General features: G+C 43.4%; 1 protein-coding gene across 2 annotated transcripts in view; it reads right to left on the minus strand.

The window, feature by feature from the left end:
* SYNDIG1 (synapse differentiation inducing 1) overlaps window positions 1-23403 on the minus strand; it is a 443483-nt gene extending 420080 nt beyond the window's left edge. For both annotated transcript variants that reach the window (XM_040350996.1, XM_040350997.1), the window contains exon 1: window positions 23290-23403. The gene's annotated coding sequence lies outside the window, so the exon portion shown is untranslated. The remainder of the gene's footprint in view (window positions 1-23289) is intronic.
* Window positions 23404-23649: the final 246 nt, after the last annotated feature.

The raw sequence follows: 23649 nt of genomic DNA on the forward strand, positions 1-23649 counted from the left end.
AATGTTTGGTCGGGAAGCTCGTTTGCCGGTGGATCTGGCGTTTGGTACTTCTTTAGACCACACTTCGGAGGCCTCTCATCGAGGATATGTGGGCAGATTACGGAAGAGTTTGAAGGCCGCATATGAGAAAGTTCGGGCCACCTCAGATGCGAGGGGACGCAGGAATAAGAGGAACTTTGACCTCAGAGTGCGGATCCAAGACCTGCAACCTGGAGACCGAGTGCTATTGAGAAATCTGGGTGTACCAGGAAAACACAAGTTGGCTGATCGCTGGAAGTCACAGCCATTCATCATATGCAGGCGCCTCCCGGGATTACCGGTATACGAAATCAGACCAGAAGGGAGTACTGGACCACTGAAGGTATGGCATCGGAATCACCTTCTGCCCTTAACAGAAGCAGTCAGGAAAACTCCACGACGGGAACTATCGCCTATGGCTGAGCCTCGACCTGTAACTAGGTCTCAATCAGGATCCCTGGCCACAGAAGGTAGTGAGAAAGAGGATGGGATGGAGATAAGCTGGTTGTGGTCGCCTGAGATGCCGGAAACTGATACTAATTGCTTACCTCATGAGCAGGAGACAGACACTGTGACTTTGAGACCTGAGGCCCCGGAATTTGTGCCGCAAAGTGGGCATTCTGAGGATCACTCACCCGCTGACACTGAGGTGCAAGAGTGTGAGGCAGAAGAAGAGACAGCGCCTACTCCTAAAAGACAAAGAGTCAAGAGGGAAGTTCATGCGCCTAAGAAACTGACTTATGATATTCTGGGCGAATGTTCTGAACAGGCCTGGCTTGCCCCCAAAAGAATTCCTGATATGCCTGGTCTCCTTACTGTAAACCTAGAAGGAGAGAACCCCAACTCACCCCTGGACACATCTGTACCAGACACTGCGGTGTCACCTGAGAGTGCACAGAACAGCCTCCCATCTTATGAAAAGTGGTGGGAGGCTCCTCTGTCTGTATTGAGCAGCCGCATAGAGGCAAAAATGTGCAGTAGAGTTAAAAATGTCTTTGGGGACCAAAGATTCAAAGTGGGGGGAGTATGTAGCGGGGGCAATTTTTGCTATTAAGAATGCTCAGATCTGAAGTGGTAGAATTGATAGTCTTATAATGTAAATAAGCGTCTGATGCCATCTACTGGCGAAGAAATGGAACGGCGTGTTCAAGGTTTGTTTTTTTCAGAACATCCAGAAGGGATATGAATAATTACCCAGGAACACTCAGGGCGGCAAGGCATGCTGGGAAGATATAAAAGACCTTGTGTGGCCATTTTTAGCTCTCTCGGCCTCGGGACCCACATCCTGGAGGAACCCTTTCACAGTGTGTTTGGTGGAGTTCTGGCCTACCTCGTGGGGAAGCAAGCCATCGGTATCCAGGCAAGTGTTGGAGGGTTCCCGATCGTCTCTGAAAGTGGGAACTGGACAACCAGACGAGTGCAGAGACCAGGTGGAGGCCGTGTGTGGTGAGAGCATCCAGTCATCTGGGCCTCGTGTGGTGAGAGGGCTCGGGCCCAAAGCTTTGTACTGTTTACACACACACACACTTAGACTGCCGGGGAGTGCTGCTGGGACCGTTAGTTCCACGCTGCCAGTGTGTTTCCCTAAGCCACATGTGCCAGGACCTGAAAGCCTTAATCAACTGCTTGATGGCCGGCCATTGAATATTGTGTATTAACCAGGAAAGAGTGCGCAGTCACCCTCCACGTTTAATCCGCAGTCCCTGTTTGCATCAAACTACTATTAAAATACCTGTGGATTACAAATTGAGTTCACATTGCTAGCGAAGAAAGAAGATCAAGGACTAATACTACTACATTTTATTGGCAAGGCCTTGCAGCGCTGTTACTGTTAGACAGATACTGTCATAGGGAAGTTACTGAGGGATTACCCGTTACGGTTGTGTTTTATTCTGTTGGGTGTTGCGTGGCGCATACTGTGTGGTTGTGTACTGGAAGTGGGAAGGCGCGCAGCTTGAAGTAAGGCCTGCGCGCTAGTCCCACTTGGAGACACCAAAATACCTGCGGCCGTAGGGGGGGTGTAAAGAAATTGTTGCGCACAGCCTTTCGCAATACTGAATGTGCACCACTTATGTTCCGATTGTGTATTACAACAACTGTTTTAGTAAAGTCAATGATTATTTAAGTTTAACTTGTGTCTAAACGGTTCCTTTGTCGCTCATAAACTATTGTGTCAGTTTGCACCACAGCTGTGACCAGGGGAGTGAGACCCAGAATACTGGGGGGGGTAATAAAGCAGAGTGCAGGCCCAAAACAATTAGCCGCTCCTTCGGGGGTAAGCGCTACATAGATTTAAATCATTGGGAGAAGGGGCTTGAACACACGCACTTGTAGAGAATCCCAGCTGGCTGAGGGGAACGCCAAATTCTATTACAGTACAGTCTCACCACGCAGGTAAGAAACTTTAGGAAGCAACATTATTAATTTCAGCAGTAGGGGATTCCCACATTCTTAACCCTTTGACAACTAGTGGGGTGTATAGCACCTTTTAATATGAGTAACCTTTTTGGTTTTTATTTAATAAAGGGAGGTTTTAGCAGTATTACACTAGAGTAGGATTTCTCAACCAAGGTTCATTGGAGCCCTAGGGTTCCTCCAGATGTTGCCAGGAGTTCCTTGAGCAATGAAAAATATATCTGCCCCAGGTAAGTTCCCACTGACACCATTGATCCTTTTAGCTATCTGTAAGTTGGTAATTCTTCCCAATCACCCGAAGTGTAAGGAGCATGCTTCCCATTGACCATCACACTAATGTATCATGAGTTGTACATTTTATGATTTTTACATAATATTTTTTTTATTTCAAGGTTTCCTCTGTGTTGAAAAGGTTGAGAAAGGCTGATCTAGACTCTTTTATCTATTTGCATTACTTGGTGGGTGGACAATTTATCTATGGGAGGTGAAAATCAACACAATAAGCACTTTAGACCTGGATTCTAGGTAAGGTCAATAAACACACGTATTGGGCACATCACTGATCTGAGTATTTACTACAAATAAATACAGAAGACACACAGGAGGCAATTCAAAAAAGCTTTTGCAACACTTTTCTGGCATTGTAAAAAGTTCTGTGCTAAATTTATGAAAGCTGGGTGACATTTTTCTTGCTATTTCTGACACCTGCGACAAATTCATTTAGTTCTTATAGTATATGTGACACTTTTACATTTCACTGCTATGAGTACAACAAACTAAGAAATATAACCATACCAGTAAGAAGAAAAGTGGAGGTATATAGAGTGCATCCGGAAAGTATTCACAGCACTTTTTCCACATTTTATATTACAGCCTTAGTCCAAAATGGATTCAATTCATTATTTTCCTCACAAATCTACAAATGATACCCAATAATGACAATGTGAAAGAAGTTTGTTTGAAATCTTTGCAATTTTATAAAAAAAAAAAAAAAAAAAAGTACATAAGTATTCACAGCCTTTGTCATGACACTCAAAATTGAGCTCAAGTGCACCCTAATTCCAGTGATCATCCTTGACATGTTTCTACAACTTGATTGGAGTCCACCTTTTGCAAATGATTTGGAAAGGCACACACCGGTCTATATAAGTTCCTACTGTTAACAGGGCATATCAGAGCACAAACCAAGCCATGAAGTCCAAGGAATTGTCTGTAGACCTAAGAGACAGGATTGTATTGAGGCACAGATCTGGGGAAGAGTACAGAAACATTTCTGCAGCATTGAAGGTCCCAATGAGCACAGTGTCCTTCGTCATCCTTAAATGGAAGAAGTTTGGAACCATCAGGACTCTTCCTAGAGCAGGTCGCACGCCCAAAATGAGCAATCGGGGGAGAAGGGCCATAGTGAGGGAGGTGACCAAGAACCCAATGATCACTCTGACATAGCTCCATTTCTCTGTGGAGAGAGGAGACCCTTTCAGTAGACCAACCATCTCTGCTGTACTCCATCAATCAGTCTGTATGGTAGAGTGGCCCAACGGAAGCCACTTCCCAGTAAAAGGCACATGACAGCCTGCCTGGCATTTGCCAAAAGGCACCTGAAGGACTCTTAGACCATGAGAACCAAAATTCTCTGGTCTGATGAAACAAAGATTGAACTCTTTAGCTTAAATGGCAAGCGTCATATTTGGAGGAAACCAGGCACCACTCACTACCTGGCCAATACTATCCCTACAGTGAAGCTAGTAGAATGGTACTTGCCTGACTACATTGTGCCAAGTGGTGGCAGCATAATGCTGTGGGGATGTTTTTCAACAGCAGGAACTGGGAGACTAGTCAGGATCGATGGAAATATGAATGCAGTGATGTAAAGAGACATTCTTGATGAAAACCTGCACCAGGGCACTCTGGACCAACAGGACAACGACCCTAAGCACACAGTCAAGATAACAAAGGAGTGGCCACGGGACAACTCTCTGAATGTCCTTGAGAGCCTGAGCCCAGACTTGAATCTGATTGAACATCTCTGGAGAGATCTGAAAATAGCTGTGCACTGATGCTCTCCAACCAACCGGATGGAGCCTAATGCCCCGTACACACGATCGGTTTTCCCATCGGAAAAAATGTGGATCGTTTTTCAGACGGAAATTCTGCCTTGCATACACACGGTCACACAAAAGTTCGGTGAACTTTGGACTGCCAAGAATGCGGTGACGTAAAAGACTATGACGAGCCAAGAAAATTAAGTTTAGTGCTTCTGAGCATGCGTCAAATTGTTTCCCAGCATGCGTAGGAATTTTGTGCGTTAAGATTTGTACACACGATCGGAAATTCCAATCAGTTTTTTTCCTGACGGGAAAAAAGAGATCATGCTCTCTATCTTTTTCCAGCAGTTTTTCCATTGTAAAAAGTCTGATGGAGCATACACATGGTCGGGATTCCCGACCAAAAGCTCTCATCAGACTTTTTCCAACAGGAAAACCGATCGTGTGTATCGGGCATAAGAGGTCATGCAAAGAAGGATGTGAGAAACTGCCCAAAAATAGGTATTCCAAGCCTGTAGCATTATACTCAAAAAGACTTGAGGCTGTAATTGGTGCCAAATGTGCTCCAACAAAGCATTGAGCAAAGGCTGTGAATACTTATGTACATTTGTTTTTATTTTTTCCTTTTTAATACTATTTCAACAAACTTCTTTCACGTTGTCATTATGGGGTACTGTTTGTAGAATTTTGAGGAAAAGATTGAATTTAATCCATTTTGGAATAAGGCTGTAACATACCAAAATGTGGAAAAAGTAAAGCGATGTGAATACTTTCCGGATGCACTGTAATGCCTCGTTTCCACTGAGCGGAACGGTTCGGGTCGGTACAGTTTGGAATGGTTAGAATGGTCCGGTCTATTCTGGTGAGCGTTTCCACTGCAGGTTGGACTGTCAGGGGCCATACAGGGAATGTATTGTAGCTCTGCCCTAACCAAACTGTTCCATTTTCTATGGCCCCACATCTGAAGCAGGACCCAAAATGGTGCGGTACAGTTCGGTTTTATGGCACACTTTCATAATAGAAACACCCAAAATAGCGCACCGTCCCGAACCGATCCGCTCAGTGGAAACGAGGCATAAGGTCTGAACACTGGAGTCTCACTTTTAAGTATTGTGCTGCAGACACAATTCTGCCTGAGAAAAAATTCTGTCTACATCAATTCTGCAGCAGATTTATATGCACCACACTGACAGTTACATGTATCCATCACAAGCTGCGCCATTTGTTGCAAGGACAGGAGACAGATTTCGAAATGACCATCTATGACAACCTTTCTTAACCTTCTTAACACAGAGGAACCCTTGAAATAACTTTCTAGCCTAATGCCCCATACAGACGATCGTTTTTTGTGATGAAAAAAAATTACGTTTTTGAAAACGTCATTTAAAATGATAGTGTGTGGGGAAAATGTCGTTTTATGTCTTCAGAAAAACGACCAAAAAAAAATTCGAACATGCTCGAATTTTTTGTGTCGTTTTTCAAAATGTCATTTTTTGTGTCAATGAAAATGATAGTGTGTGGGCAAAACGACGTTTTTAAACCCGCACATGCCCAGAAGCAAGTTTTGAGACGGGAGGTAAAACTACCATTCATAATGGAGTAAGCACATTCATCACGCTTTAACAGACAAAAAAGCACGAATCATCTTTTACTAACAAGTAACCAGCTAAAAGCAGCCTCAAGGCGAATAGAACTTCCCCTTTAGAGTGCCGTCACTTTGTTCATCATTTTTCAAAACGATGGTGTGTATGCTCCATCGTTTTTGAAAATGAAGTTTCAAAAATGTCGTTTTTTTTCATCACTTCAAACGTCATTTTTTTTTCATCACAAAAAACGACCGTCTGTATGGGGCATTAGGGAAACCCTAAAAATTACTATCTACAACTCATGATACATTAGTGGGATGGTCAGTGGGAAGAATGCCCCTATACCCTTGTTGACACTGGGAAGAATTACCCCCTTATAGATAGCTAAAAAGATCAATGGTGTAAACTTATGATCAGTGGAAACTTATCTGGAAGGCAGAGCTTGTTCATTTCTCAATGAATACCCATGGCAATGTCTGGAGGAACCCTAGGGTTCCGTGGAAACCTTGTTGAGTAACTCATGTCTACAATGTCCTTTATGAATTCCATTGACAGTCTCAAATTGCAAAGGCTTTATTTGTTGTCTGTGGTTGGTTCCTCAGTGCCATTATATGAAGCACAGAGTTATTAACTCTTGTAACCCATTGTCAATGAAAAGGGCTGGAATGTGACTGCAGCCAGAGCGCCTTAAAGAAGAGGCAATGCTGGACTGGTCACATGTCTGGCTGAGTGGGGCAGGATTACCAGGTGAATAAAGGTAAAACAGCCTTAACAAACAAAAAACAAATGCAGCCACCACATCTAAGGACTGCAAAGCTGCAATATGTTTTTTTTTTGTTTTTTTTTTGGGGGGGGGGGGGGGTTCGATACGATTTCAGGTAGATCCATGTTGAGTGACTTGGAACCATACATTTTCAAGCTACTCACATACACTATATTGGCAAAAGTACGCCTTCCTACACACACATACATTTTAAAGGCATTCCAGTCTTAGTCTGTAGGGTTCAATATTGAGTTGGCTCACTCTTTGCTGCTATAACAGTTTAAACTCATTTGGAAAGGCTGTCTACAGGGTTTAGTAGTATGTCTATATTAATGTTTGACCATTCTTCCAGCAGCACGTTTGTGAGGTCAGGCACTGATGTTGAATGAGAAGGCCTGGCTCGCAGTCTCCCCTCTAATTCATCCCAAAGGTGTTCTATTGGGTTGAGGTCAGGACTCTGTGCAGGTCAGTCAAGTTCCTCCATCCCAAACTCACTCATCCATGTTTTTAAGGACCTTGCTTTGGGCACTTGTGTGCAGTTATGCTGGAACAGGAAGGCGCCATCCCCACACTGTTCCCACAAAGTTGGGAGCATGAAATTGTCCAAAATTTCTTGGTATGCTTACACCTTAAGTGTTCACTGGAACTAAGAGGCCAAACCCAACCCCCGGACAAAAAACACACATCATAATCCCCGCTTACCAAACTTTACAGTTGGCACAATGCAGTCAGGCAAGTACCATTCTCCTGGCAACTGCCAAACTTGGACACATCCATCAGATTAACAGATAGAGAAGTGTGTTTGTTTTGTCACTACAGAAAACATGTCTCCACTGTTCTAGAGTCCAGTGATGGTGTGCTCTACACTACTGCATCCGACACTTTGCATTACACTTGGTGATGTAAGGCTTGGATGCAGCTGCTTGGCCATGGAAACCCATTCAATGAAGCTCTCAGGCCGCGTACACACGGTCCGACAAAACCGATGAGAATGGACCGAGGTTCAGTTTAATCAGTCCAAACCGACCGTGTGTAAAGCCCCTCGGTCTGTTGTCCTTCGGTCCAAAATGTTAAAACATGCTTTAAAATCGAACCGATGGACCACTGACCGATCGGGCCAAACCGATGTTTAGTACACAAAAGCATTGGTTCAAAACCCGCACATGCTCAGAATCAAGTCGACGCATGCTTGGAAGCATTGAACTTCGTTTTTTTCAGCACGTCGTGTGTTTTACATCACTGCGTTCTGACCCGATCGGTTTTTGAACTGATGGTGTGTACACACATCAGACCATCAGGCCACTTCAGCGGTGGACCAATGAAAACGGTCCGTCGGACCATTCTCATCGGATGAACCGGTCGTGTGTACAGGGCCTAACTGTTGTTGTGCTAATCTGAAGGCCACACAAAGTTTGGAGGTCTGTAGCTATTGACTCTGCAGACAGTTTGCGAATTCTGTGCACTGTGAGCTTCAACATGCGCTAACCCTGCTTTGTCATTTTACAACCACTTTGTGGCAGAGTTGCTGTTGTTCCCAGTTGCTTCCACTTTGTTATAATACCACTAACAGTTGACCTTGGAATATTTAGTAGCAAGGAAATTTAACGGATGGACTTATTGGAACAACTGGATGATTGGAACAACTGGATCCAATCATTTGGAGGGGTGTCCCCAGGCCCGGATTTCCCACAAGGCCACTGAGGCCAAGCCTTGGGGTGGCAGGGCGCCAAGGGGCAGCAGTGGCATGGAGTCCCCCGACGCCCAGAACATACAGTTAAGGGCAGTAAGTTATGGGGGAATCCGCTCGCTCGTTAACAAGTGATTGCGGGAAATCACTTGTAAAATGTGTGCTCCCGTCCATCCTCCACTCTCCCCCCCACCCCACATACCTCTCTCTGCTGGCTCTGCCTTCGGGACTCCGTCCTCCCCCCGGCCACCGAGTCTGTCTCCTGTTCCTGCTGCCGATGTACACAGTGAGAAGGGAGAGCTGTGCTCTTCCCATCTCAGCTGTGACAGGAGTTCTAGCACTGTGCTAGGACTCTTGTTTTGGAGGTGACAGGGTCAATAAAGAGAACATGTCACCTCCAATTGCTATCACACAGGGAATTGTTTTCTCCTGTGTGATAGCAAAAAAGTTAAGTGAAAAAAAAATTGATAAAAAAAAAAAATGAATAATAAGAAATAATAATTAAATTAATAAAATAAAAAAGTAATTAAAAAGTAAAAAAAAAGAAAAATAATAAGAAAATTATACAAAAATAAAAAAAAGTAAGCGACAAGCTACAAATAAATAAAAAGAAAAAAGTGCTAAAAAAGTAGAAAAAAAAAAGAAAAAAAAATTGAACTAACCATCCGGTTGCCATTCTCCGTTGATTTGGGGGGGGGGGGGTTGGGGGTTCGGTTGGCGGGGAGGAGGTGCATTGCGGTAACTGGGTGTCCCAATATGTTTGGCAATATAATGTATGTGGATGTTAGTGAAGTGTACATGTCTAGGTAATTATTGTCACAGCATCAGTGTGTAAATTTCATGGCTGGTAACCTGCTTACCCCCAACTTTCACTAGACAAAAAATACTGACATAGAGGTCTCTCATTATAAAAAAAAGACAGCATGTTCATATCAATGACATCATAACCAGGGTTCTCAGGGGACAACATTATAGGATTCTTATAGCTCTATATACACAGTGGCAGGTTTGCATTTCTACTAAGTGAAGAAGTGAATAGATTTTGTTCTCATGATTTCCCCTGAGAAGATGGTATATTGCTGGTGTACGCCAGGAAAAAAGCATCATCAAACAAGTAATTATATTAAGTGCAGAAAAAAAGAGCAATTATAATAAATGTCCTTTACATCAATGTCTATGTATGTATATCACGGTAAAGTAACCCCAGACTTAGAGATCTATCTTAAAAAAGGAGAACAATGCATAAAAAAGTATTAAAAAAAAAATGGAACTAAAGTACTTGCTAATGGCTACATATGCTCTGATGGTATACATGCTGTAGCCACTTATTTAAGACTCACTAATGCTAATTGCCAAACGTCAAATCTTATTGCTGCAAAGTAATACATTAAGCATGTAGACATGGACTAGACGCAGATATCTCCAAACTATGGCCCTCCAGCTGTTGCAAAACTACACATTCCATGAGGCATTGCAAAACTGACATTTACAGCTATAACTAAGCATGATGGGAATTGTAGTTCATGAACAACTGGAGGGCCATAGTTTGGAGACTCCTGGACTACAGAGAAACCATTCTAAACTGGGGTTCTGTAGAGCCCTACAGTTCTATCAAAGGTTTTTGGTGGTTCCTTGAGATATGGCTGACTGACCTCCCATTTGATGGTGCCTGAATAGTTCCAGAGTCAATGCAAGTTGACAGAGCCAGCAGCTTGACACCAAAAATCTTTTTATCTGCCTATAGGTGTGGCATTCTGACCACCAATATGAGAGTTAATTTTTTTCCACTGACCATCAATGAAAGGGGAATTTTTCTCACTGAACCCCCTAATTGGTTTAAACAGGGGTTCCTTAAGACCTGGGATTTTTTTTAGGGATTCCACTGAGGAGGGAAGAGTTGAGAAAGGCTGGACTAGTACAGATGTGGTTTAAAGCAAAGCTGCAATGCTGATATTTACCCATGTTACCCGCCACCTGTTCTCACTACAAAGCCTTGTGAGATACCCACAACTTTCAGGTATAGGGTATCTTGTATTTTTCTCCCCTTCCTTTCATAATGCAGCACTAGTAGCCTTCCCAATCTGTCACAAGGAGAAAAGGGGAGGTTATATTTTTTATGTAAGCTCCAAGTCAAACCCACCTAGAATTACACGTTTTTTTTTCTTGAGGCTGCATCAGGTGGATGCAAGAACTACAAGTATCAGTAGCAACCTGTTACTTTGTCTTGAATGAGCAAAGTACAAGGATAATGGAACACATAAAGAAGGAAGATGTGTGATATAAGAGACTTTGATTGAGGACATTTTTGTTGGCACTAATCAAGGCAGTTGCAGCATCTTTGAAGCTATTGACCTGGGATTTTCACACATTACATTGCAAGGTTTAACATAAGCATAGCTCCCAACTGTCCTGATTTTGAGGGAATGTCTCTGATTTGGAACAAAGCCCCTCTCTCCTTCTTTTCTCCTAATTATTTCCTCGTTTTGGGCAGATCTATATAGTTGTATATAAAATGCACTATTTATTTTTCAAAAATTGTTTCACAGTGCTAAACCTTTCATCCAATTTCTAAATTGCTGAATTTGTAAGTTTCAAACGCCAATATAAAGGAATAGCAGTGGTAAAATGTTTGGGTTTAACTATTATTTTTTTGTTTAATTTGGGTTTTTGGGAATTTGAGTGAAGCACATAGTGCATCAGTCTCAGTGTCTCCACCTCTATTGGATTCAAGAGAAAAAATTAGATTGGGGGCCAGATTCTCTAAGATACTGCGGCGGCGTCGCGTAACCTATTTACACTACGCCGCCCCAACTTACAGGAGCAAGTGCTGTATTCCCCAAACACTTTCTCCGTAGTTTGCGGCGGCGTAGTGTAAAAGGCCCGGTGTACCCCCGCGTAATTCAAAGGGGGCGGCTTGTAATTAAATTAAGAGCGCCCCCGTGCCGATCGAACTGCGCAGGCGCCGGGCTTAAAATAGCCCAGTGCACATGCTCCAGTTCTCGACGGAAAACGTCAATGACGCCTACGTGTGCGTCATTAACGTAAGTCGTATTCAAGAACGACTTAGGAAAACGACGTACCCGACGGGAAAAGACGACTCGGACCCGAATGCCATACTTAACATGGCATACGGCGGACTGGCGTAAGGTTACCCCTCATATAGCAGGGGTAACCTTACGCTTACGCAAATGACATAAGCGACGGCTACGCGACGCAAATTCGTTTGGGAATCGGCGCATCAGGCTCATTTGCATAAACAAATGAGACCTGAACGTAAACGCTACCTAGCGGCCGGCGGCGAATTACATATAAGATCCGACAGTGTAGCTCACTTACACCTGTCGGATCTTGGCCGTATCTATGCGAAAATGATTCTAGGAATCACTCGCATAGATACCCGGGCCAAAAAACAGAGATACGACGGTGTTTCCTGAGTTACACCATCGTAACTCTGCTGAGAATCTGGCCCTGGGACTTTAGATGAAGTGCGTGCGAGACAGTTGGTAAATAATGTGGATTAAAACACCAAAGTGACTCATATGTATATATAGTAGAATCATATATCAATATATAAAAGATAGTAATGTTGAGAGCAGATTTTATTGGACAGCCTCATCAACAGAATATAGAAAAATACATAATTACAGTGATTCTTACACGTGATAAAAATATTGCCTCAATGATTCAATAGGATCATAACACACTATGACATGTGGATTTTGGATTAAGAGCTGACAATGTAGGAAGATTATAAAACAACACAATAAAGTTCATAATTAACAAAAATGTAATGTATAAAATATCAAACATACAGTTAGGTCCATATATTTGGACACAGGCCCAATTTTCATACTTTTGGCTCTTTATGCCTCCAGAATAAAATTAAAACAAAACAATCCAAATGAATTTGAAGTGCAGATTTTCAGATTTTCTTCAAGGGGTTGAACATAAATATCAAGTACAAATTTTAGGAATTGCAACCATTTTTATACACAGTCCCTTCATTTTCAGGGGCTCAAATGTAATTGGACAAATCAATATATTCATAAATAAAATGTTCACTTTTAATATTTTGATGAGAATCCTTTACTGGCAATGACTGCCTGAAGTCTGGAACCCATGGGCATTACCAAAGACTGGGTTTCCTCTTTTCTGATCCATTGCCAGGTTCTAACTGTAGCTGTTTTGAGTTGTTCTTTGTTTGTGGGTCTTTCTGCCTTCAGTTTTGCCTTCAGCAAGTGAAATGAATGCTACATTGGGTTGAAATCAGATGGTTGAATATTCCACTTCTTGTCCTTCAAAAGCTCCTGCTTTGCAGTGTGTTTTGGATCATTGTCCATCTGTACTGTGAAGTGCCGTCCCATCAACTTTGCTGCATTTGGCTGAATCTGGGCTGACAGTATATCTCTAAACACTGCAGAATTCATCCAACTGCTTCTGTCTCCTGTCACATCATCAAACACCAATGACCCAGTGCTACTGGAAGCCATTCATTCCCATGCCATTACACAGCCTCAACCATGTTTTACAGATGACACTGTGTGCTTTGTATCATGAGCTGTTCCAAGCCTTCGCCCCACTTTTTGCCGTCATTCTGGTACAGATTGATCTTAGTTTCTTCCGTCCAAAAAAAGGCTTTTCCAGAACTGGTCTGTTTTTTGTTTTTTTTGGCAAAGTCTAATCTGGCTTTTCTTTTCTTCATACTTATGCACCTTGTGGTTAACCGTCTGTATTTGCTCTAGTGAAGTCTTCTCTTGATTGGAGACTTTGACAAGGATACGCCCACCTCCTAGAGAGTGTCCTTCACTTGTCTGGATGTTGTGAATGGGGTTTTCTTTACTATAGAGAGGACCCTGTGATCATCCACCACTGTTGTCTTCCGTGGATGTTCAGGGCCTTTTTATGTTGCTGAGATCACCAGTGCGTTCTTCTTTCTTCAGAATGTTCCAAACTATTGATTTGGCCACTCCTAATGTTGCTGCCATCTCGTTGATGGATTTGTTTCATTTTTGAAGCCTGACAATGGCCTGTTTCACTTGCATGGACAGCTCCTTACAACGCATGATGCAGGTTCACAGCAACAGTTTTCATATGCAAAAATCACACTTATGCCGCGTACACACGATCAGAAATTCCGACAAGAAAACCGTGGATTTTTTCTGATGGAATGTTGGCTCAAACGTGTGTTGCAACAAACGGTCACACAAATCTTGTCGGAAAATCTGACCGTCAAGAACGCGGTGATGTACAAGACGTACGATGAGCCGAGATCAATGAAGTTTAATAGGCAGTTTGGCTCTTCTGCTTGATTCTGAGAATGCATGTTTTTTTGCGCATCGGAATTGCATACAGACAAACATTTTCCGTCGGAAAAATAGAGAACCTGCTCTCAATCTTTTGTTGGTGGAAATTCCGACCAAAAGCTCACATCTGACTTTTCTTGTCTAAATTTCCGATCGTGTGTACGCAGCATAAGGATCAACTCCAGACCTTTAACCTGCTTATTTAACAAAAAAATAACAAAGGAGTAGCCCATACTTTGCCATTAAACACCTTTTGATTCAATTGTCTAATTACATTGGTCCCTTAAAAAAGGGGGATGGCTATTCTTAAGAGATGTACATACCCTTAAAGCGGATCTCCCACGCCAGATACGTTTTTTTTTTTATTGGCTATGTAAAACTTAAATTACCTTAACCTCTGCAACTCATGTGTCCTGTCTCCGCCGGCCGCTCCGCCGCTTTGCAGCGTGAAATAATACGTTATATTCCCCCTTCCGGTGTAGGCACCATTTTAACTGTGGGAATAAGCCCACAGCACGGCACTTCCTTTTCCAGGTGGATGCTGATGTCCCAGCATCCACCGCTAGATCTCGCGCATGCGCGCGAGCAACGGGGACCATCGGCTTTGGCGTGTGTTGCCATGAAATCGCGCGATATTTTGTCTAACATGGGAAGAATACGATATCAACGGAGCTATGAAACGAGCTCCCAGAAATCACTGCGCGGGACAGGAAACTAAGAGAAACCCGAGCAAAAACCCGAGGAAGGCAGACCGGAAGACCATCTAGTTTTATGGTACTGTGATTATTATTATTTTTTAAATATCGGTTTCTGCATAGTTTTGGAGCATTATTAATTATGCAATCATGTTAAATTTTGGGTGGAGATCCGCTTTAAATTAAACATGAGAGAGTGCACTTTCAGCTCATTTCCATTATATAATTATAGCGTGAATAAGTTTTGGTAAATACCTGAAAATAATTTAATTGTGCCTGTGTCCAAATATATATGGCCCGAACTGTAGATATGCATGGTTGTAATGATTGCATCTTAGAAGGCTTGATGTGTTTTGTGGAGTACATAATACTACCTCATGAGCAGGGGCAATGTACGTAACTATAAAAAGTATACATAAATAACGTTGTAATCAAATGGTTTTAACAACAATAGGGGAAAGGGAGGGGGAAGAAGAGAACAGCCCACGCAAATGAAAGAGTACCCTTTCCTAATATACTCATACATCAGCTTAAAGGTAAACACGTAGAAAGAGGGCCATTTGGGGACGTCTGTATCGGGAACTGTGGGAGTGCTGCCCGTACACGCCAAGGCATATATGGGAGGACCTCACGAGAAATGCAGAGTGCCGTTGTGTAGTCATTGGTGACATCAGCAATCCCAAAAGGAGTCTAGAAAAAATGTTTTATGTGTACAGCATCAATATAAAAGCATGGCTATTGCCTGGATAACATAGTCACTGTTGGTTAGATCCCAGAAGAAAAAGCATACTATGGGAAGAATGTACCTAGTGTAACTTAGTAAGAGTATGAATGCTACTCATAGATCAGACCGATCATGACAGTAAAGTACAAATATGTGAGTGAACATTTAACCAGAGTAAAAAAGGGGAAAATAAATAAAGAGTTAAAAATGTGAAACCAGGCTGAGGTTGCCCCTTAGGGGACTAGTGAACATCAAAGTCAAAATGAGTGAAAAAGAAAAAGATAACAACAGAAACCAGTTTGAATACCTAATTAGACCTGGTGTAACCATATTCCAGGGTGTGGTTCAAGATGTCCCAAAGAAGTGTAGAAATAGGTACCCAGAGGTGTATTTAGGTTTTGTGCTGCCCTAGGCCTGACTAAACTCGCGCACCCCCTAATTAAATTTTGACACACCCCTTCCTGGCAAGGTCACGCCCTTTCTGTTTAAGACCCGCCCTAAAAAAATTGAGTGGGGACACTAGTTCTGAGGGCGGTTTGGGGGGGCAATGAATTCCCTTAATTTGCATAGATTTCCTCTCACTTCCTGTTTGGCTATGGGGTAGGAAGTGAAGGGAAATTTCTGCACAGTTGCAGAATGCCGGCCGCCTGCATACCAGAAGCACTGCGGCCGCTTTATGGGGGCGCTAGACTAATTTGCCTCTCAGCCCAGTCCGCCCCATAAGACTGCCATTACACTAACAGTGTAGTGCAAGCCGGCGGGGACTCTTTCCGTGCTGCCACCCTGCAAAGTGCTGCCCTGGGCCTGGGCCTTGTTGGCCTAGGCCAGGATACAGCGCTGTAGGTACCTCCCAGCATCACGCTAGTATTCGCAACAAGAGGGGAGCCGCACTATGACCTGGGCGGTGCTAGTCGTCAACATTACTATCTTTTATATGTATTGATATATGACTCTATATATATGATTCACTTATGTGTTTTATCCACATTATTTACCAACTATCTCGCACGCACCTCATCTAAAGTCCCAACCTCTTTTCTCCTCATAATTCTCCTTTAAGTGGGCATGGCAGGGCATATGTCCTATGCCTTCAAACTTTTGCTTATAGGTGTCCCTCGTCCCATCTCAAAAAAATTAGGAGGTATGCATAGGTGCAGAAAAGAATATGTAATGGAATTATTCCAAACACACATTGTTTGTGAGAGATATAGTGGAACAACCAGATTTGTTAAAGTTGACAGGAAGTCCATCGCTTGTCAGGAAATCAGCAGTAGTATGGCCAAATCTGCTTAGCTACATTCAACTTATACAAGACCATGTATATTTAAAGTAACATTTATATACAGTAAACCAAAATCCATGCAAACACCAGCACACAGCAAACATAAAGATATGAGTGAACCAAAAACCCAGTGACAGAATACCTAACTAGACGACCAAACAAACAGAAATCATAACTAGCAATAAACTATACAGTGTATTAAAAAGGAGAACAGAGAAAAGCAGGGAGGACCTAAATACCATCCCAGCAGCCAGATTCAGATGGAAGCATATTACTGGGATCTTCTGGTTGCTGGGAGACACCCGCTGGTGGACACCAGAACCACAACCCTCCACTCTGGGAGCACAGTGCCACCAGCAGGTGAACCAGGTCCAGACACTGCTGCTTAAAGCGGACCTTCAGTAATTTTTTCAACTTTCCATCTATTAAATCTTCTGGCCTTGTTGTTTTAACTTTGGATAGTAAAACATTTCTTTTTCAGCCAATAAATACCTTACACAGCCCACTTCCTGTTTCTTGTCTGGTAAAAAGCCTAGATTTATGACATCATGCACAGCTCTCTCTGACTCTCGTGAGAATTTGCCGGGGGGGGGGGGGGGGGTGAGTCAAAAGAGAGGGCCAAATAGAGCTGCAGGGCTGCAGAGCTAGAGGTGTGCCTCTGTGTGTCTGTGTAAATCCAGGAAGTGAACAGGCAGCAGCTTCAGCTGCCCACAGTTAAAATGGTTGCAACCAGACTCGGTGGAGGGAGATTTCTGCAGCATATTTGACAAGTACAGAATCACAGTATCTTGAACCTCAAGACCATGATTATGAGCTGAGAAGAAGAAATGAGTCTAAAATGGGCATAGGAAGACCAAAACAGACACAAAAGTGGACTGGTCTGGTGAGTCTCAAGTACAGGAGGAAGGGTCATGGATCCATCTTCAAGCTGGTCATGGTAGTATATTGATAGATCAGCAGTGACCAAAATCCTTAAAGAACAATATAACTATTTTCTAAATCAATGCAATGAAAATTCAACCTGTTACTAGATAGTAGATATGAGTACCTAATACAGTGACCAATGAGGTTGCATTTATCAAACTGGTCACATACCAAGACACTATCATTTTCAACAAGCCAATCAACCTGATTTTCATTTCTGAAGTGACTAATTCCATAAAAAAATCTTAAAGCAAAGTAAAATGCAATGGCTTATGCTACTCAGACATAAAGATAAATGAGTCAATCCTTATAAATGATTAATTGAAAATGCTCATTTGAAAAGACAAACAAAATCGATTTGGCGGAATTCGATTGGGTTTTCTGCCAGAACTGATCGTACATTTTCCATTAAAACAATTCTTTATTGATCTATTGTCTTCTCTTGGCACCAAATGATCTCTGTAGCAACTACTTCATTGAAAGATCAGATAGTAATGTCTATGGCCAACTTATGCCATGGGCAGTAACACATAACCCATCAAATCTGAATTGTTCGTATAAGAGTTTATATCTAATTGTTATAGGTTACTGTAGTTTCACCCTGTAAATAACAGTATAAAGTATATTAAATTTAGGAAAGCTGATGTATGATGTGTGATATATGGTAGAAGCAAGCAGCGAAAGAAAAATGGACAAAATTTTTTTCATCAGGCATTTAACTGTTTCACAGCAAAATTCACCTCACTGCAAGCTGCCATGCTAGTAAAGTGTATACAGTTATATAAAACCTGTGATAATGATTAAAACAATACAAAGAATGGCCAGTAACAGTCTATGCTACAACTTTATGCGACAGATTGGTGATTGGTCACTCAAGTCCAGAGTGCTGCTGTTTCTAGGTCAGGGGGTGGAGTTTTTTATTTTTGAATTAAATAAGGGAGGGGGGCGGGCGGTATGAAAATGTGAACAACACCAATTATAACTGACTAAAAACTGCCTGTTCACATCACTGTAGTGCGATTTTGAAAAAGAGTCTGGTGCTACTTTGGTGCATGATTTTGGTCCAATAGAATATGCAAACCACATCCAAGTTGCATTAAATTATTGCACTACAAGTCAGATCAAACCTAGCCTAACCATGTAATCCATAGTTTTGTATAATCAATATGTAATTTTTTTTTAATATAGTAGAGCAAAGTGTAATGTCTGTGTTCAATGTGCAGTAACCCATGGCATTAACAAAGGACAAAGCAGTATAAAGTGCAACAACACTGTGCAAAGGAGAGTAACTCATGGCATTAGTCAAAGATAAAGCAGTCTAAACTGTGAAAAAACTGTGCAAAGTCCAGATAACCCCTGGCCAGGGAAAAAATGGTAAAGAGATACAACACCATGAAAATGTCAGTAACCAATGGCATTAGCCAAAGACAAAATAGCATAAAGTGCACCAAGACTGCTCAAAGTGCAGTAACCCATGGCATTAGCAAAGGACAATGCTGTAAAAAGTGCTACTGTACATCATGCAAAGTGCTGCAACACAAAAAAAGCAGTATAAAGTGCAACACGACTATAACCCATGGCATTAGCCAAATACAAAGTGGTATAAAGTGCAACAACCATGTGCAAAGTGCAGTAACCCATGGCATTAGCAAAGGACAATTTGATATAAAGTGCTACATCATGCAAAGTGCTGCAACAAAAAAGACAAAGCAGTATAAAGTGTGACAAGACTATGCAACGTGCAGTAACCTATGGCATTAGCCAAAGACATCTTAAACTCAACGGTTCGAAAACAGAACTTCTCCTGTTTCACGCTAACTGGAAAAACCACCCCGCGTCAACATGGACCCCCCAGCCATTCTGGGTAAAACTATCACCCCTAGCACCAAAGTCAAAAGTCTCGGAGTCATTTTCGATACCTACATGACAATGGATGCACAAATAGGGTCAGTAGTCAGCGGATCCCACCATATGCTGCGCCTACTACGCAGGCTCACGCCCTTTATCCCGAAAGAGGACATTGCAGTCGAGGTGGGAACAATCATCAATTCCAGACTCGACTATGCAAATGCCCTCTATCTAGGACTCCCCAAATACCAAATCACTCGTCTGCAAGTCGTTCAAAATACGGCCGCTCGACTTGTGACTGGGAAAAAACCATGGGAGTCAATCTCACCTTCACTGAGATCCCTTCATTTGTTGCCAGTAAAAGACAGAATCACTTTCAAGGCACTTTGCCTAATACACAAGTGTATTCAAGGCAACGCCCCCCAATATCTATGCGATAAAATAAAAGCCCATAACCCCAATCGCATTCTGCGATCCACCAATCAAAACCTACTCCAGATACCCAAAGCCAGATACAAGTCCAAAGGAGATCGAAGATTTGCAGTCCAAGGACCCCGCCTGTGGAATGCACTACCAACCACCATCCGACTGGAGTCGGACCACTTGGCCTTCAGGAGAAGGATTAAAACCCATCTCTTCTGAGGTCAGGGGGTTCCTTACCCATGAAATGGATACAGCGCCCAGAGGCGATTCAGTTTGCATGTGTTGCGCTTTACAAGTTTCTCACTCACTCACTCACTCACTCACTCACTCAAAGTGGTATAAAGTGCAACAACACTGTGCAGTAACCCATGACATTAGCAAAGGTCAATGTGGTATAAAGTGTTACATCATGCAAAGTGCCGCAACACAAAGACAAAACAATATAAAGATGCGACAAGACTGTGCAAAGTGCAGTAACCTACTGTATGGTGTTAGCCAAGGACAAAATGATATAAAGTTTTACAACACCATGAAAATGACAGTAACCAGATAGCAAAAGATAAAGTGCTATAAAGTGCAACAACACTGTGCAAGGTGCAGTAACCGATGGCATTAGCAAAGGTCAATGTGGTACTACATCATGCAAAGTGCTGCAACACAAAGACAAAGCAATTTAAAGTGCAACAAGACTGCAATGTTGTGCAACCCTTGGCGTTAGCCAAGAACAAAATGGTATAAAGTGCAACAACACTGTGCAAGGTGCAGTAACCGATGGCATTAGCAAAGGTCAATGTGGTATATAGTGCTACATCATGCAAAGTACAGCAACACAAAGACAAAGCAATATAAAGTGCAACAAGACTGTGCAATGTTGTGCAACCCTTGGCGTTAGCCAAAAACAAAATGGTATAAAGTGCAACCAGACCATGAAAATTGCTGCAACACCTGGCATTAGCCAAAGAAAAGGTGGTATAAAGTGCAACATGACTGTGCAAATTTAAGTAATCCATTACATTAGCCAAAGAAAAAATGGCATTAAGCGCAACAACACTGTGCAAAGTGCAGTAAGTCATGATATTAGCCAAAGATAACGTGGCATAAAGTGCAACAACACTGTGCAAAGTGCAGTAAGTCATGATATTAGCCAAAGATAACGTGGCATAAAGTGCAACAACACTGCAAAGTGCAATAAGCCACGATATTAGCCAAAAACAACTGGCATAAAGTGCAACAACACTGTGCAAAGTGCAATAAGCTACGATATTAGCCAAAGACAAAATGGCATAAAGTGCAACAACACTGTGCAAAGTGCAGTAAGCCATTTATATTAGCCAAAGACAACTGGCATAAAGTGCAACAACATTGTGCAAAGTGCAGTAAGCCATTTATATTAGCCAAAGAGAAAGTGGCATAAAGTGCAACAACATTGTGCAAAGTGCAGTAAGCCATTATATTAGCCAAAGACAACTGGCATAAAGTGCAGTAAGCCATTTATATTAGCCAAAGAGAAAGTGGCATAAAGCGCACAAACTGTGCAAAGTGCAGTAAGCTGGCCATGGTGGCAAAAAGTGCAGCAGCAAAAACATGCAAACTGCAGTAATCAATGGCATTTGCCATAGACAAAGTGCAGCAACACAGTGCAAAGTGTGTAAATTGATCTATTAAACCAGGGGTGCCCAACCTTTTCAAGAGCGGGGGCCACTTAAGCCACTTGGTAACCGATCGCGGGCCACAATGAGCGCAGCAGGTCGATGGCAGTCCACTCTATAGAACTCACTGAGCGGATCAGATTGGAGGTAAGCGCCACTCCTTAGAGGTGAATAGAGGGTCTGATCGGGTCGGACGGACCGTGTGAAAGGGGCCCAAGGCTGCTTTCACACTGATGCTCTGTTTACCAGCACCACGGATTCACCTGTGGCTTTGCTGTAGATTAGCTGCACTTTGCCATAGACTTCTATTATATCCTGTAGGTGTAGTGCACTTTTAGAAAGCTCACCAAACTCACAGGTAATAGAAGTCTATGGCTCAGTGCAGGTACCCCGCAGGTGCGCTGCTCTGCACCTGCGGATCAGTTGAAAGCAGCCCAGTAACCACTGCAGAACACATATGCCCATATATACACTGTGATTTTAGTAATAAACGTACCTTTAATAACAGTATTCTATTCCAGAGGCGTTGCTAGGGGGGTGCGGGGGGTGCGGTCTGCACCGGGTGACACCCGCTAGAGGGGTGACACCATCCCGTTTTTTTTTTTTTAGCTGACATGCCCAGCCTGCCCTGTGCAATCCCAGCCTGCCCTGTACCACCCCAGCCTGCTCTGTGCCACCCCAGCCTGCCCTGGTTCACCCAGCCTGCCCTGTACCACCCCAGCCTGCCCTGTACCACCCCAACCTGCCCTGTACCACCCCAAACAGCCCTATACCACCCCAGCCTGCCCTGTACCCCCCAAACAGCCCTGTAACACCCCAGCCTGCCCTGTACCACCCCAAACTTTCCCATGCCACCCCAACTTGCCCTGTGCCACCCTAACTTGCCCTGTACCACCCCACTCTGCCCTATGCAACCCTAACTTGCCCTATACCACCCCAAACTACCCTATATCACCCCAACATGCCCTATACCACCTTAACCTGTCCTATACCACCCCACTACACCAACCTGCCACTATACCACTCTATACTACCCTAACCTGCCACTATACTGCCCTATACTATCATTTACAGGGGCTGGTTTGGGGTGCGCCCCGTGCCCGTGCGCTGCCTGCATGGTGCTGGGCAGCCTAGACAGAGGGGGGGTGACACCATGTTTTACCGCACCGGGTGACACCAACCCTAGTGACGCCACTGTTCTATTCTATTCCAGAGCAGGAGGTCGCAGGCCACATCAGAGAGCTCCGCGGGCCACTGGTTGGGCACCCCTGTATTAAACTATCAGACGTGAAGAAACTAAACCATGAGTGATCAGTTGCTCTAGTCTATAGGTTGCTGCACTTTCCCCATAGTAGCCTATTATGTGCAGCATTTCCTATAGGTAGCTAAGTTGCTGTTGAATAAAGTTGTTTTGCAAACAGTTACCAAATATAAAACTTTTCTTATGAAAACAGCTACACACTGTCACAATGTCATCATCTCCAAAGGAATCAGATGATCAGTCACCATGTGTAGTCTATAAATACAAACAGGATCAAATAGTAGCAGTTGAGTGCAGTGCTGATGCTCCAACCTGCTCTATTGTAGAAGGGGAATCCAGCCTGCTCTGTTGTAGAAGGGGAATCCAGCCTGCCCACACTGACATCGATCCAGCCAGTCCTGTCATTGAATTCCCCTGCACTCTCCAGCAGCAGATGCAATGTCCCCATTCACTTCTTCCTCTCATAAACAACCTATCTGCTGCATGATCACTTCCAGGAGGGTAGGATCCCCCACTAAAACAGGCTGCACCATCCACACACAGCAATCCTCATCACAGCTCATCTGGTGCAATCCAATACAAAAATAAAAAATCATTGAATGTAAAGGTCCATTGAGGAGGGGGTCATAGGCAGCACAGGGTGCAGGGGGTGCAGGGGTACCTTACCTTGACAAGGTGAAAGCTCAGGAGAAGGGACAAAACTTGTGCTAATGATGGCAGGACTTCTCCATCCGATCCATGCAAGCGATGTCAGCCTGGGACTTGTTGGATGAGATGACAGCAGTGACAGATAGCGCTGGCAGGGACGGAGCGGAGTACATGCGATCAGTCCATAGAAGGAAGGCTCCTGGGATCTGCAGTCACTGATCTGCTGGGATAGACGAGGCCAACTTTTCCCTGCAGCCTGCTTGGCTGTCAGGACATTTGCTGGTGCTGAGCAGAGAAGAGGGGGAGGGGGATGCTGGAGGAGTCGGAGGTAGGAGAAGAGAGGAGAGGAGGGCAGCCAGCGGTAATTTACAGCCCCTG

The sequence above is a fragment of the Rana temporaria genome, chromosome 4 (assembly GCF_905171775.1).
Source record: "Rana temporaria chromosome 4, aRanTem1.1, whole genome shotgun sequence".
Lineage (NCBI taxonomy): Eukaryota > Metazoa > Chordata > Amphibia > Anura > Ranidae > Rana > Rana temporaria.